Here is a 13,464-nt window from a genome sequence, read left to right as displayed (position 1 = left end):
TCTTTCTGAGCCTTTCTTTTCCTTTCTTTTCACTCTCACTAACAGTTGGGTTAGATCGTAATGGTGTCTGAAGCTCTGTGACCTGAATTGCCTCCACAGCTTTATGGGCAAGTAATCTCCTGTTGCCACTGGACCCCTTACGTTAACTGCATGAAATTTGCTCCTTGCCTTTGCATGGTCACTATGTACATATTGATATATACAATATGAAAAACTTGCATGTGTCAAAAATCTAAATTAATGGATCCTTTGCGTTACTGTTTTTTGTTTCTTGTTATAAAATGTGGTTTGTGTTTAAATTCTGCTTTTGTTTAGATTATCAGTGACTGATATTAATTGTAATGACATGCTTTATAAAATTTGTACACCTCTTCATAGAGAAAATAAGTAACATTCTGAATGTTGTGTGTGGTTTTTTTTTTTTTTTTTTTTTTTTTTTTTTTAAGTACTTAAGTAGTCTGGAGTCAGTAGTTTTGCTGTTTTAACTTTTTTGTCCTTGTGCACTTAAATGCTTTCAGAATATGATTCTCAATTTCTGAGAAGTGGTACCAAGTTATATTATCATATATTCTGTAGCTATACATGCATAGTGGGGAACATTACTGCAGTAATAAATCTGTTTGGACATATCTGTTTTCCAAAATGCTGTAGTAATCTAGGTTGGGCTCAAGTTTTTAATTTTCACATGTGTAATAATTTATCTTTATACTTTAGCCAATGAATTAAAAAGTGACACTGAACCTATTCTACTTTTAAGTTATATGGTGTAACAGTTGATTGCTATTTTGAAATGTATGGATTTTACATCTTTGAGAGAATTGTTTAATTTTTTTCCCCTCTATTATTCTCTTTTTAATATGTTAATATTTTAATTTTTGCTTTTTTGTTTGTTTTACGTCAAATTAAACTACACCATCTACTAAACAAATATCTTTATAATGTTAACAGTGTTAAACGCAACCAGATAAGGTGTAGAAAGAGACCCCTTTTTGTAATGTTTGTGGTTGCTTATTTTGAGTCACAGATGGGTATAATACCTTTCAAATCTTACATGGTCCCCCAGGCTGTTGCAAACTAATGTAAGTTTTTTTTATACTAAATTATATACTTTAAATCGGAATCTCCAAACCCTACAACCAAGTCCTTCAGTTATTAATGTATTTTTATCTGAAGTATCACTCCTAGCATTATCAAACGAACAGCAAATGAAACTTAACACCCTTCTCTCTCAAGAAGTACTTGATGCAGCTATACAATCTCTTAAATATAACAAAGCTCCTGGAGGTGATTCTTTTACTAATGAGTAGTATAAGAAATATGCAACCTAATTTATACCTTGCCTTTGTGACATTTTTAGTGAAGTCATTTCAAATGCAAAATTTTCTAAAGAAATGCTTGAAGCGATTGTGGTCACTGTCCCCAAACCAGGCAAACCATCTTCATCTCCTACAAATTTTTGGTCTATTTCTTTGTGAAGTTCTGATGTGAAAGTATATGCTAAGATTATTGCCTCAAGATTAGCTTTGAATCTGCCCTCTATAATTAGTATTGGTCAGGTTGGTTTTATACCTGGAAAACAGGCACAAGATGTTTCACTGATATCATTGAATATGTTGAATCTAAATCTTTTCCCACTCTTTTATTTGTTTGAAGTTCTGAGTAAATTTAATCTTGAAAGACCTATCTGTAAGGCTGTTCTGTCGTTATATTTAAAACCTTCAGTTAGTTTTTTTTTTTTTTTTTTACAGAGGGGTTACTGTCCGTCCCCTTTGATATTTCAAATTGGACTAGACAGGGTTGCCCTCTCTCGCCTTTAATATTTCTTCTCATTATGGAGCCTTTTGCAGAGCACATACATTCTAATCAGGGGATTCAGGGGGCTCACATTGGACCTGCAGTACATAAAACTGGACTTTATGCAGTTGATGTTCTAATTGCATTAACAGAGCCTTTTAACACATTGGAATTGCTTCAGAAAGTTATGACTAAGTTTACACCTTGTCCTTATTCTAAGAGTAATGAATCAAAGTGTCAGGTCCTTAGAATTGCTATCTCTGGCCCTTTCAGCAATGAAAGCTAAATTTAAATACAATTGGGAAAACCCTTCAGTATCATACTTGGGTATACCATTAACAAATCCTTCAAACAAACTAATAAATATTAATTTTATAAATTTTGAAAATAACATTAGTAAAGATTTTAAGCACCTTAACCCATTACCATTATCATGGGTAAATGGAATTTTAGTAACAAAAAATATTGTACTTCAGAAGATTATATATTTTTTTCCACTATTCCTTTTTTGCTTCCTAGCAAAGTTATAGAAACCTTGCAAAAAGATATATTCAAATGTATTTGTAAAGGTAGTAAGCCCAGAATAAATAGATCTACTGTGATAAGACTCAGTCCCTTAGGAGGTATGACTACCACAGAGCAGTAATACTGAATCAGCTGAGGTAGTGGTGGTCTTTTGACAGTTCTAAACATTGCATTCAAATAGAGCAGTGCATAAGTGGATATTCGGATTTGGTAGGTTTTCTTTGGCTTGGCCAACATGGACATAATTTACCTTCTTTGTATTAACTTCTGTTTTTTCAGCAGTGTTTGTTTGGAAATCTTGCCAACATAAAAAAATTTCTCTATCCCTCAAAATGGTTCCCTCTGCCTTCTTTGCACAATGATTTGCGCATCCTTCTAAAATTAAAGGAATTAAAACACTTTTCTCATTATTAGATAACAGAACTCATTTCAAAATTCACATCTATCTTAAAATGCAAAAGAGATCTGATCCCTGCTTTTTTCTGATAAGCAATGTCTCTTGGTTTTGGTGATATTATGCAGATCTACACAAGCATTAATGCATTCACTTCTGTGAAATTAGCTAAAGCTTGTTCAAACTGTTCCTCTTTATGCTGGAGGCAGTGTGGCAGAAATTGTACTCTTATACATATGTGATGGTCCTGTAAGTCACTTTATCATTATTGGCTGGCAGTTTAGAAATTTCTGTTATTCCCCTTAAAACTGAATGTTAAATTAACTCCCCAGTTGGCTTTACTTGGAGAAGGGTTAGACAATTATCAACCAAAATGTCAAACTTTTTTATTTTACAAACTATATTGCATCAACACTGCTGCTCGACAATGGAAATCACCTATTGCCTTAAAATCTGGGGGAAAAAAATAGCTCACTATGCTTCTTTTGGAAAGAATGATTGCAATTAAAAATGACTCCTTCCCTCAATATGTAAAGGCTTGGTTTTATTGGTATAAAGGCCCATATATTAAATAAGGGTGTTACTTTAATTACCTGCTCCAGATATTGTAAACTGGACTCTATGATTACATACACTCATTAATAATTATTTAGTGGGTTTGAGGAGGTGAGGCTGCTTTCTTTCCTTTTTTTTTTTTCTTGGTTCCTTTTGCTACAGTAATTATATGTTACTATTGATGAAGAGTTTTCTCTCTTTAGTTTATGGTTCATTGTTCTATGTAACTTTTATGTTTTAACTTTCCCTTTAATTAATGTTTTGGGTAACCAATAAACAGAGGTAATCTAATTGTTGTGTAATCGATAGATAGATACTTTATTAATCCCAAAGGGAAATTTACATACTCCAGCAGCAGCATACTAACAATAAAAAAGCAATATTAAATTAAAGAGTGATAACAATGCACGTATACAGACAGACAATAACTTTGAATAATGTTAACGTTTACCACCGCCACCCCCCAAACCCGACCACCGGTGGAATTGAAGGGTCGCATAGTGTGGGGGAGGAACGATCTTCTTAGTCTGTCAGTGGAGCAGGAAAGTGACAGCAGTCTGTCACTGAAGCTGTTCCTCTGTCTGGAGATGATACTGTTCAGTGGATGCAATGGATTCTCCATTATTGACAGGAGCCTGCTCAGTGCCTGTTGCTCTGCCATGGATGTCAAACTGTCCAGCTTCATGCCTACAATAGAGCCTGCCTTCCTCACCAGTTTGTCCAGTCGTGAGGCGTCCGTCTTCTTTATGCTGCCTCCCCAGCACACCACCACATAGAAGAGGGCGCTCGCCACAACCGTGTGATAGAACATCTACAGCATCTTATTGCAGATGTTGAAGGGCGCCAGCCTTCTAAGGAAGTATAGTCGGCTCTGTCCTTTCTTACACAGAGCATCAGTATTGGCAGTCCAGTCCAATTTATCATCCAGCTGCACTCCCAGATATTTATAGGTCTGCACCCTCTGCACACAGTCACCTCTGATGATCATGGGGTCCATGAGGGGCCTGGGCCTCCTAAAATCCACCACCAGCTCCTTGGTTTTGCTGGTGTTCAGGTGTAGGTAGTTTGAGTCACACCATTTAACAAAGTTCTTGATTAGGTCCCTATACTCCTCCTCCTGCCCACTCCTGATGCAGCCCACGATAGCAGTGTCATCAGCGAACTTTTGCATGTGGCAGGACTCCGAGTTGTATTGGAAGTCTGATGTATAGAGGCTAAACAGGACCGGAGAAAGTACAGTCCCCTGCGGCGCTCCTGTGTTGCTGACCACAATGTTAGACCTGCAGTTCTTGAGATGCACATACTGAGGTCTGTTTGTAAGATAGTCCACAATCCATACTACCAGGTATGAATCTACTCCCATCTCTGCCAGCTTGTCCCTGAGGAGCAGAGGTTGGATGGTGTTGAAGGTGCTAGAGAAGTCCAGAAACATAATTCTTACAGCACCACTGCCTCTGTCCAAGTGGGAGAGGGATCAGTGTAGCATGTAGATGATGGCATCCTCCGCGCCCACCTTCTCCTGGTATGCAAACTGCAGAGGGTCGAGGGAGTGGCGCATCTGTGGCCTCAGGTGGTGAAGCAGCAGCTGCTCCATGATTTTCATCACATGCGACGTCAGAGCAACAGGCCGGAATAATAATATAATAAATATTAATAATAATATTTGATTATGTAAAAAAAGGTACATGGTATTTGCTGTGTGTTGAAAAAAGAGACTTTTACATGAATTATAATTCATATCACAGTTTATGATACTGTCACTGTTTAGTCACATTTGTGAAAGGAAGCTTCGGCTTCCGCTGTTTGGATTTTTAGTGGCAATTCAGCCAGTTAGTCTGTTTTCACTTACCTTGGGACAGAGTTGGACATCACAGTAGAGAGATAATAACTGTGTAAAGTGAATACAATTTTAGTGTAAGTAGATCACTATTCTTGTCTCCTTTTACTACTGCTCACTCCAGAGAATTTTTGCTATTTCCCTATTGCACAAAGAGCAAAATAATTTATTCATGTTCAGAAACAGGAATCAATAATGACCACTGTGTTATATGAATACATTAAAACTTCCTGAATTATCATAATATTTTATTTTAAAATGCTTTACATGTGAATTTTATCTGCATTTTCTGTAGTTATTAATTGTATGACCAAATTTTGTCATGCTAACATATTATACTTATATCAAAAGTGGTTAAGATAGATAGATAGATAAATAGATAGATACTTTATTAATCTTAGTGCTGGTTTAAGTTATGTTAGTAGAAATAACAGATAACCTACATTTCCAAAGCATATTCAGGTTGTTACTTGAATACTAAGTTACCCTGCTGTGTAAGGTCAGTTTTAAGTTACGTCAGGTATGTACTTTATGAACTGTTGACTTCAATTCATAAAACAATTTGAAAGAAAAGGAATTAGAACATTCTTCTTGTTACGTGTGAGCTGTGATGTAGGGTGATGAAAACAGACAGTTAGCAATCAGATTTTAATTCAGGCGATAAGTTGGTAGAAAAAAAAGGTTGTTTGCATTTTTGGATCTAGTATAGTCTTACGGTAAGCATTTGTGATTCTTAATTAAAATGCTCTTTCTTATAATGTAGTACGTTCTGAGTAAGTCTTACAAGAAACGTTTGATCTATTGTAAATGACAGTGTAAATGCTTCACCAAATTGTTTGCAGCTAATCTTCTAGTATTTCCTTGTTTAAAGTAAGACTCAAACCAAAAGTGATACATTTTGTATGTTACCTACTCCATGTAGTTCGTAGTGATAAAACAGTTTGTTATGTAATGGATACTCGTTCTAACAGCAAACAATGTGAAAAACTTGCATGGTAAAAAAGGAAAAAAAATGCTCATATTACTTGTGTCACATAGTCCATATGTCTGCTATCCAGTCAAATGCTCAAAACATACAAAATGCAGGCATTTTTGCTAAAATGTTCTTGCCTCTGGAAAAATAAATATAGAGTATAAATAGGTAAAGCACATTCGAATATTTCTCATAATTCTGTGTTTTGTATTGAAGACAGCCTCTCCCCCTCATTTATTGGCCAATAATCTTGTCTTCAATTTGACTACAAACCATGAGGTAGTGGGTTCAAGTTCCACTAGTGACATTGTGTTACCATAGTCACTTCCCCTGCCCATGCTCCAACTGGAAAAACAAAATAAATCTAACCAACGGTATATCAAATGTTGGATAAAGGCATCAGCCCCCCACATAACTATCAAAATGACTTTTGCAGCAGTCTGCAAGAGCAACATATATTTTGATCTAGTACAGATTTAAGGACCTTGATTTTTACAACAACTTTCCTGTCCACATATCCATACTTACTGCTGGCTGTTTCAGGCCCTTGTAGCTTTTTGTAAGAAGTTTCTTACACACTCCATTTGCAAACCATGAAAATTAATAAATGTTTACTTTAAATTGCTAAAATGGTATTTATTTACTAATTAAATACAATCACAGTTAAAGACAACATTAAAAAAGGAGAAAACTTATAAATTGATCCTGGAATCATCACAGAAAAACTGAGAAATCTAATCTATTTCATACATAGTAACCATAGTTCAGTGCCGCCTTTATTCTCTGTTTAAGTATTACACAGTATACTTGTTATTTGTAAGTTTTGAGAGATATGCATTCAAATCATAATGAGCATTATGTATGTGAAATTGTAAAGCAGCAGTTTAGTGTTTGCATGCATGTAGCCGAGTGTTAAGGATTTAAACTGTAGCTGTGGCTATGGCTGTTGTTTAAATCCAGAAATTTCATTAATCCTTAGCAACTAAAGCAATTATTTTTCCACCCAGAGTGGCTGATAATGCTTATTGTAGTTGGAGAAGTGAAAACATTTTTTATGCATACTACTGCATTTTTATTGTTGTGGAAAGCTTTCCAAAGCCTAGATCATATCTAATGGACTCTTCTGCTTCATGGCTGCCATTTGCTAGTGAAGTATAGCGCATGTGAAGTAGGCTGTGTGGAACCACTGGAGCAGCGCTGTAACGAAGAATGTTATTGGAAACTAGTCATTTAGCCCGTTACAATAACGGGTGCTAGAACAGTAGTGCATAAACATTAGTAGGAACAGTCTATATTAAATGGCAAGGGACTTTGACCTCATTCTTTTTGTTGGTCGTATTTTTCTTTCTTTCAGCCTTTATTTTGTTGATGTTTACTTGCTGAGCTGACCGTTCTTCATGGGCTGCCACCGTGTATTGTGTGTCTTTAATTTTCTGTGACAGTAATACTGTCTTGTACGGCTCTATTCAATAAAGGCGCGCACAAAAAGGCGAGCTTCAAAAGGGCGACCTCAATTGAGCGCGGCGAATAAAGGCGTTCATAGATAATTTAGTTCAAATGGCTCTGGAATATGTGAAGAGCAACAGAGGTGCAGATCTTTATTTACGCGCGCCTTTATTCGCTGCGCCCAATTGAGGTCGCCCTTTTGAGGCTCGCCTTTTTGTGCGCGCTCTTATTGAAGGATGCCTGTGCGCGCCCTTATTGAAGGATACCGTCTTGTACATCCGCTGGCTTGTACGTCCGTAATATACCTTTAATTTTCTCTGGCAGTAATACAGGCGTGCGCGTCGGTAATATGCCTTTAATCTCCTCTGACAGTAATACTGGCTTGTATGTGGCTGTAATATGCGTCACTGTATTGTGTACCTTTAATTTCCTCTCGCAGTAATACTGGTTTGTATTTCCGTAAAATGCCTCTAACTTTCTCTGACAGTAATATCGCGCATCGCACCGTGCCCCGCGCATGCGCACTTCACCAGAAGACACCCACACACGGACACTTGGACGCACATAGGGATTTTATATATATATATATATATATATATATATATATATATATATATATATAGATTGTTTACAATTGTGTAGGAGGAAACATGACATTTCAGTTAGGAACAAAAAAAAAAAAATAATAATATATTTTTATTTTTTTTGGAAGTTTGTTTAATGAAGGGCCAAATCAGAGAACATAACTTTTATTTCCATTTCATTGTATCTAGATTAATTCTTGTTTTTTATTAAATTGTGTATAATTTCTTTTTTTTCCCATTGGGGAAAAGGCAGACTAATTGAATGACTCTGATTAAGACGGTAAGTTGAACATGAGGATTGAACTGCCAAGCCTGTAGGAGTTAGTTTGAATTATCAGTCAGTAAATAAATTAGTCAGCAGAAGCTTGGGATGTCACAATACCAGTGAAATTTTACGATACTCAATACCTATTCATTACCATGGTAAAAGCAAAAATCCCATTCAATGGCTTTTTATTAAAGTACCTCCATTATTCAAGTGAACAATATTGTGCCTTTTTCTGTAATACAATATAAAATGTATAAATACCAACAGTAACAATAGCTTTAAAATAATGTTATATCCATCAAGTAGTTACCCAACTATCACGAGATGGCGGTCCCCACCAGTGTAACAACAAATGGGGGGTTTTAATATCTTTGGGAGATTTCAGCATAGGGCTTAAAGAGAATGGTATTGACATGAACTACCTGATTTATCTTAGCATGTACACATTTTAAGTTTTTTTTCTGAGTATTTCTCTCTAGTAACTGAAAACCTGCCTAAAGCCCATCCTAAAAATAAAATTTCAAACATTTCTATACTGTATCTGTACTGTTGAATTACTGAATTCCAAGATCATTTCAGACATTTCCATTTAAATAAACTCTTTAAAGCTGTTTTTGTAACAACATGCTTTTTACATCTGGTTTTTCATATAAACACTGTCAGGTCTGTATCATTGTAAGATTTATACTTGCATCATTAATGAGTTAAAAAAAAGTTTCAAGAATAATATTTAATAGATAAGTCAAATTAATTCAAATCTCAAATGTTGCACACTAATGGTGCTTTAGTTTTCCAAATCTGTCCCTCCATTTTTAACATTTGGTTCCAACTTTAAAGCTTCTTGTGTGGAATCAATCCTTTTAATCATTTTTTTCAGAACTCCTTTTAAACAGTCTCTGTTTTGTTGTTTTCAAGGTTTCTCACATAAGTGACCAGACTTTGTTAATGCTTATGTCTGTGTACAAATCCAGAATTAGAAACTTACATAGGCAGTCATTACCTGTATTTAATAAATGTATAACTGTGAGACATCATTGCATTCTTCAATGTACCAGTAAAATATATGATGTTTGCTTATACTTATGGGTTATAGTAATGAATATTAGTTTGCTTACAAAAAACAAACGAATGAAACAAACTCAGTGTTTGCAGATTCATATTTAGCAGTGAAGTATGCTTTTTTGCTTGTCGCCATTTGTGTTTCTGTTAACACATGGTGTATTAAAAATGAGAGGAGGCTTGTGCTTTGAAAAAATGGAATAGCTCATGTAATTTCCAATATAGGCAAGCCAAATAGCCACTTCATCTGACTCTTGCTGTGATGTTTACTTCCTACAACTACTTTTTGTGCTGCCAGTCCTCCTACATCCGACACTTCTATATGCGTAGTTGTGCAATACCCATATCACAACTATGTATTATATATGCCGGTTTGAAAATGGATGAATGTGCTATTTGCAATTAGCGGATGAATACATTTATTGCGACTGTGTAGGCACCACATTAAAAAGCGATTAATCTCGTTATCTTTTCATATGCTGAAATTCTGCTTTGAAGTCCAAGCATTTCCAGGTTTTCCTTTTTGGTATGTGTTTATGTGGCTCTGTAACATCATCACTGTGGGTCATTTTTATATGTAGTTTTTAACTCATGATTTTCTCATGTATTATTGTACCTTTCTAAGTACTTTGTGAAGTTGCAACAACATATGAGGTCAGTACCAAAGCAGTAGCAGCATTTACTTTTGTCTAAACTAAAAATTGGTGCAAGGGTCTGATCTCCCCACCAAAGCAGTATAGTTATGTCCTTTGTATTACCTTTTTAGTAACAACCCTCCATGTACTTTTTCACTTGAAAATGTTAATAAGACCCTTTCATGTAGTATTTCTTAACATGTCCATACCACCCAACTTGAACATTAGTGCCACACAAACATTTTTCTTTGAATTGATGATTCCAACGTATCAACCTATAAATAATGTCCACATATGAAGTTAATTTCCATGTTGTTTTCAGTTTACATTTGACATTTTATGACTTTCATGAAATTTAACTGTGCTATTTTTAATTTGTCTTTTTACTTTATGGTATCTTATAAGTTATTTAATACCTTTAAATATTGTCAGAGTTGGAATGACAACATTTGTCACTGAGTCTATCCCAATGTCCATTGCATCACACTTTCCACCTGTAGTAAAATGTGTGTAATCTATGTGAGTAATGCAAAGTACTCCCAAGAAATATGCTGTTGTTTAACTTGCAGGTTTTCTAGTTAAGGATATAAATATCATGTTTTGGATCTAATTTATATTTAATTTGCTCTTCATAATTAGCAGTGATCATTCAGTTTTGGTAAAACAATACAGTATATCTGTTTTTTTCAAAACTGCCATAGTTGTCAGAGTTGCTACCAGAAGCTTGGATTAAATCCCAGCCTAGATACTGTTTGTTTTAAGTCTATAGTATACATTATTATGGGTTTTTACCAGGTACAGATTTTTCCTCCGTAATCCTGAATACATGTATTATACTGTAGATTAATTAATGACAAAAAATAAAATCCCCCTGTCGCTGTGAGTGTGCATCATCATTGACAATGCAGAGCTACCTACTGATTTGGGGCAGACCTCCTGGCATAGGGTTTTGTTTCCCAAATTGTTCTTAAATTATATTAAACTGGTTTGAAAAATAAAGAGATGGGTTAGCAATTCTTAATTTTCTTTTTTTTTTTTTTTTAAGAATTTTACTCAAGGTTAAATTGAATCTTAAATGTGAAATGCACATTTACGTTATTTCTCTCAAATTTATATTTTCATAGAGACCAACACAACTCCTGCTATTTCTGTAGCAAGGCATTGAAAGCATATCTTAGGTGACAACTTATATAAAACTGAAACCTGGAGAGATATCAGAGTTAAATACTGTAATTTCTCAGGATGATAATAAATATGGAAACTGACCTAATGACTCACGATATAATGTTAAAAACAGAACTTATTCTTCTAACTACAGGAAAATTGGAAAAGTTTAATCAAGCCACTATTATGAACATGGAGAAAGCTCCTAAGATTTATCTCAACAGATATATAAAGGGAAATGTTAAACAGAATAGCAGAGATTTAAAATGTACATGAAATGATATTTAGTGCACATAAAGTAGTATATTTCTACAAAACATTAAGTCACTGTACACATCAAGGTGTAGTGAAGTAGACATCTTTTCTTGATAAATTATGACTACTACAACATACTAATACATTACTTGTAAGAGAAATTAACAAACCACTGAATCTCATTTAAATTTAGAATGCTATAAATTTCTTACTAAGATGGAAATGTGCAGATCCAGGTAGTTAACTAGTGGAATTTTACAAAATGAAGTCTGATAAGTTGCCCTGTTAACACTACCAATGTCTGTAGAAAGCCCACACTTTATTCCAGGCATCAGTTACACTATTTACAGAGAAGAATACAAGCCCTTTGGAATATTCATCTTTAGATAATTTCATTACTGAATAAAGATTTTAAAGCATTAGCAACTAGCAAAAAAACCATATTGTCTAAATACTGTTATAGGTGCCTCCTATAATACTATCCTAAAATCAAATTGGATTTTTAAAGACAGATACCTGTTGTCAAACATTCACCACTTACATTATGTACTATGCACTCTCTGATCAAATGATATCCAGATGTCTTAGTGTCCCTAGATGCAGAAAAGGCATTTGATAGGGTATAATTGGGACATCTCTTTACTATATTTTGCAAATTTGGGTTCGGTTTGAATATTTGTACCTTGATCAAGTTATTTTTTTCAAGTCCAAAAGCCTCTATAAGTAAAATTTGTAAATCCAGATTATTTTATAGGAGTGTGGAAACTTCAAGGATATCCACTATAACCAATGCTATTGGTGAATGCTATTCACTGGCCATTTGTGTTTGACAAAACTCAGAATTTAAGGGATTATAAGTGAAGGTATGGTACAAAAAATCTCTTTAGGTGGACAATATGGTTCTTTTCATCACTGACCCAAAGTATCATTGCCAGTCATATTATATATACTGTACTAAATGACTTTTTACAAAATCTGTGAATTTAACATTAATGTGAGAGAAACGTGCTTTTTTTCCAGTAAACGCACTAGCACATTTTAATCTATATTAGAACACTTTCCACTGACTTTTTCAGAATAGTTTAGGTATTTGAGAGTTATAGTTGTAAGGAATTTTAAAGATCTGTTTAAACTCGGTTTTCACAGTCTGGTGAAAAGCATGAAACAAGATGTTAAAAGGTTGGCAAGTCTGCAATTCTCTCTTGCAGTTAAAATTAATATAATTAAACTACATTAATAAATATCCTCCACATTTTGTATTCCTGTTTCAGACCATTCCTGTGTACATTAGTTTTCTAAAAAGGATTTGTTAAACTGTTGGCTTAATCACAGTATGTAGAAAGCAAGTAGTTTGTGTATAGTACTATCTGACACATAGCTTTACTCCTAGGTTTTGTAAAACTTGCAATTTGACAAATTGAAGGAGAAAGTGCTGATAGCACACCTGCATTTTGAACACTGTTCTGGAAATGTCCTAAATTAGTCTTTTGAGCAGAGATTTTCTAATTTACCATTTACTATAATGGCATATTTAGGTCATCCCAAATCCTTTTTACAGCAGTTTGGCATTATTTTGGATAGGATTACACTAACTTGTGATACGTTCATTTGCTGCCCTACATTGTTAGCACATTGATAAATCTTTTCTCAACTGGAAAAATTCTAATGCACCCCCGACCCCCATAACTCAACAGGAAGATGGTATATTACTTAAAAATAGAAATTGACTTGGTTTGTGTAGAACTGGAAAAGAATTTATGGATGTTCTTCCAAAACAACTCAGCCTTGCCCCTGACATTGTTTGCTGAACTCCTTTTGATTTAATCGATCGAAGAATATATGATTTAAAAGTTTTTACTTTATACTCATTAGTTAGGTTTTTTTTTTTTTTTTTTTTTTTAAACAAATCTTAACTCTTTCTGAGATGTATGGAATTGATTAGATTTCTGATTGGACTGAGATTTTTTTTTCTATA

The 13,464-nt window shown here is 34.5% G+C and overlaps 1 protein-coding gene across 3 annotated transcripts in view; it reads left to right on the top strand.

The window, feature by feature from the left end:
- The window catches only part of lats1 (large tumor suppressor kinase 1), a 67,710-nt gene that overhangs the window by 39,483 nt on the left and 14,763 nt on the right, over positions 1–13,464 (top strand). The window lies entirely within an intron of this gene.

Source organism: Erpetoichthys calabaricus, chromosome 3, assembly GCF_900747795.2.
Source record: "Erpetoichthys calabaricus chromosome 3, fErpCal1.3, whole genome shotgun sequence".
Classification (NCBI taxonomy): Eukaryota; Metazoa; Chordata; class Cladistia; order Polypteriformes; family Polypteridae; genus Erpetoichthys; species Erpetoichthys calabaricus.
Note: the sequence above shows the minus strand (reverse complement) of the source record. Positions and strands in the feature narration are given on the sequence as shown.